We start from the raw sequence: 3,539 nt of genomic DNA, 5'->3' as shown, positions 1-3,539 counted from the left end.
AGCTGACACGTGGTTTACCACTGACGTAACGCAACGTCATTTTCTCGGGCGTTAAAGTTGGGCAGCAAACTGCCTTCCGATATCCACTCCAACCGTCCGATCTCCTTGCGTGTTGTCAGCCGTCGATCTCTTGAAGGTGCACGGGCCTGCAGCAAATCAATAGTTTGCATGGCGTGTGAGGATTTCTGTTGACCGCCGAGAAGGGAATTAAATGCTTTTAATGACTTTCGTAGTTTTTGGTAGAGACCTTTAATTTTGGTTATGGGCCTGTGTCCCATATGATATACGTCATTTTTTTATATATGTTTTATATATATTTTTATATATATGCGTTGTCATAAAAGTATACGATGTGGAGTTTTTAGTAAGTGCGTGCTGCAGTCTTCATGGGTGTTGTGCCTGCAAGCAAAAGGAAGTTTTATGGGCATGGTTGCTGCGCACGATGTGAGTGCGTTTTTTTTATATGTGTTGCCCATTAAAAACCAGAGAAGCAACGGAAAGCAAAGAATGATTGCACAGCAGTGCATATAAAAAAAAAAAAAACTGTGGAGCGCATTTGTATGCATATGTAAATTTTATTTTACAGCAGTAAAGTGTTTTTCACTGCAGTGAATGTAAAAGGGGATTTACAGCAGTAAACCCAGCTCAGTAATTTCTGAGGGTGAAAACAGAGTTTTTGTTTAATATTGTTTTTGGTGAATTCCTCTCAGCAAAGAGGATGAATGTTTGTATGAGGCTTTATATTTTAAGCAATAGAAATGTTTTTATGTTGTGTAATGGACTGTTATGAGTATATTTGATTTAAAGCTTCCCTGTGCAAAGATCCTGGAACAAAGAAAACAGAGCATTGGCTCTGTGGTGTTTGCTTGTTTGGTTTTTGGTATTTCCCCATTGAAAAATACCCAACAGTGGTATCAGAGCAGGCTTAGGCTTTTTGAAGGTGACAAAGAAGCTGAAGGGAGGAGCTTGTTGCAGCAGTAAAACTTCTCAAGCAGAGTGAAGGCTCTCCAGCAGTGTGAAGCCACAGCCAAAAGGGGTAAGGTATTTCTCAAAGCTTTCCTTTGTGTTACTGTTAAAGGAACAGTCATTGATTTAAAAAATACACAGTCAAGTATTTTAAGCCTAGATAAGAATGACAAGGTCAAAGAAGAAAGCCTCCAAGCCTGCTAAAAATGTGTCTCCCTCCTCTACTAAACTAGAAGGCAATCCATTTGAATACATTTTATTTGAAACCCCAAAGTTTGATGGAAACTTTGATGTATGGGAAATAATGATGAGGGATTTCCTAATGTCTGAGGAGATTGAAGTCTGGGAGTCAGTGATTGATGACAGCAAGATGGATAAAGAATCCATGGAGTATGATGCACAAGCAGCAAAACTAATCTTGGATGGACTCCCTAATTCAGTGAAGAGGAATCTAGGAAAATATACATCAGCAAAGGATATTTGGGACAGACTGCATGACCTTCATGCAAAGGGAGCACTGACCATGACAATGAGTCAAGAAGAACCCATCATAGAAGCTGAGACTGAAAAGCTTGACCTCATCAAGCTTCAAGTAAAAGAAAGGGATGAAGAGCTAGCCAAGCTTAAGAAGGAACTTGACCAATGCAAGAAGAAACATCATGAAGAAGTCATATCCATGACAAATCAGCTGAATAGTGCAAAGAAGCAAGTAGATGTCTTGACAAGTGAACTTGAACAAAGACACAAGAGAGTGAACAAACTTGTAGAAGAGATTGGACAGTACGAGGTAGAGGTCTCCTCCCTTAAGTCCGAGCTACAAGAAGCTAGGAAGCAGGCACAAGGAGCTGAAAAGAAAGTGAAGAGCAGTCAAGCAAAAGATGAAGAAATCTCCAAAATGAAGACTGACATTATCTCCTTCAAAATAGTAGCAGCTGAAGCTACTTGTAGCAAGGAAGAAACTGAGGGACAGCTAGCAAAGAAAAATAATGAATGTGAAAAGTTAGAAGAAGAGATTGTCCTCCTCAGGAAGAAGGTTGAAGGGATGAACAAAATAATGAAGAGCTCTCAAGCTTTGGATGACATGCTCAGCTATCACAGATCTCCATCTGATAAATCAGGACTTGGGTATGTAGGTGAACCCTCAAACAAGCATGAGGATGCTTTAAGCAAAGGAGATGTGAAGAAGCCAGAAAGAGATGGTGATGCTCCTAGTTCCAGCAAAGGCAAGGAGAAAAATGAAGGCTGCAATAGAAGAAATCCTTCTCCAAGCAGAAAACCAGCTCCAAGAAGAAATGTAGCTGATGGCAAAGAGGCAAGATGCAATGGTCATCAACAAAGGATCTCAAGGCAGCAAGGCTTCAGAAGTGCATCAAGGAAACCTCCATCTCCCAGGTACCAAAGTTCATTTTATGGTTATTGTTATGCTTGCTCAAACTTTGGTCATATGGCAAAAGACTGTAGAGCATTTCATAAAGATAGATGTTGTGGTCCCCGACAATCTCCAAGAAATAATTTCACAAGAAGAAATCATGAATTCTCATTCATGAATAAAGTTGAATGCTTCAAGTGTCATAACATTGGGTATATGGCATGTGACTGTAACTTAACATGGGCTCTTACACAAGCTAGACCCATGCAAAAGAAGAAAGTTACACAAGTATGGAGAAGAAAAGAAATACAGTGTGAAAGCCCCTTAAGCAACGCAGCTGATCTAAGTTTGTTTTGAGAAGAGTCTGCCAAAAGAAGACAAGCATACATTAAAGGGGAGCTTGTAATTTTTTTTGTTGCTGAACTGTCTTAACAGTCATTCTTTAATAAAGATTTTTTTTATAAAGGGAAATATATGAAGTTAAATCTGCCATAAAAGCAGAAAAAGAAATGGAGGCAGCGCTCAAATGTAAAGTGCAGCGGCGCAATAAGGAGTATGCAGAGCATGGAGACCCTCACAGCAGTGGGAAGACAGAACATAAAACAGCAGTTTGGAATTTTTTTTTGGAACACATGGATTAGAATAAACAGCAGTTTGAAATTTTTTATGGAGTACATGCATTGAAATGCATAGCAATGGAAGGTAGTTTCCTTCTATGTAATGTGAGAGAATATACTCACAGCAGAGTGAGTATAATACACAGCAGATGAAATGTTTTCTATTGGGAATGAAAATGCAAAGCAGTGAGAAGAAAATGAGAAGAAGGCAAAACGCAGCAAAGCGTAAATGCCCAGTGGCTGAGAATGCAATGAAATTTTTCACACAGCAGTGAAAAATGTAATGTTTTTTTTGTATGCAATGCAGCATGCAAAGAAACGCATAAAGAAAAACAGGGACAGCAGATTTTTAATGCACACTGGATGTATAAGAATGTGTGTGGCAGCAGAAAATCGAAAGGAATTGCATAGCAGTGCATTGTGAAAATAAAAAAAATGAAGACTAAGATTGTGTGAAGCAAGGGTGCATAAGAAAAGGCAGCAGCCTGTGTTATTTTTTTTGTGGAGAATGAAGTGCCAAGAGTATGGGCACACAGCAGTATGATGAAACAAAAGGCAGCGACAGTGCAAATTGCATAGGCAACGCA

Source organism: Pinus tabuliformis, chromosome 3_1 (genome assembly GCF_031772625.1).
Source record: "Pinus tabuliformis cultivar Carrire ecotype Pingquan chromosome 3_1, CPIR1, whole genome shotgun sequence".
Lineage (NCBI taxonomy): Eukaryota > Viridiplantae > Streptophyta > Pinopsida > Pinales > Pinaceae > Pinus > Pinus tabuliformis.
Note: the sequence above shows the minus strand (reverse complement) of the source record.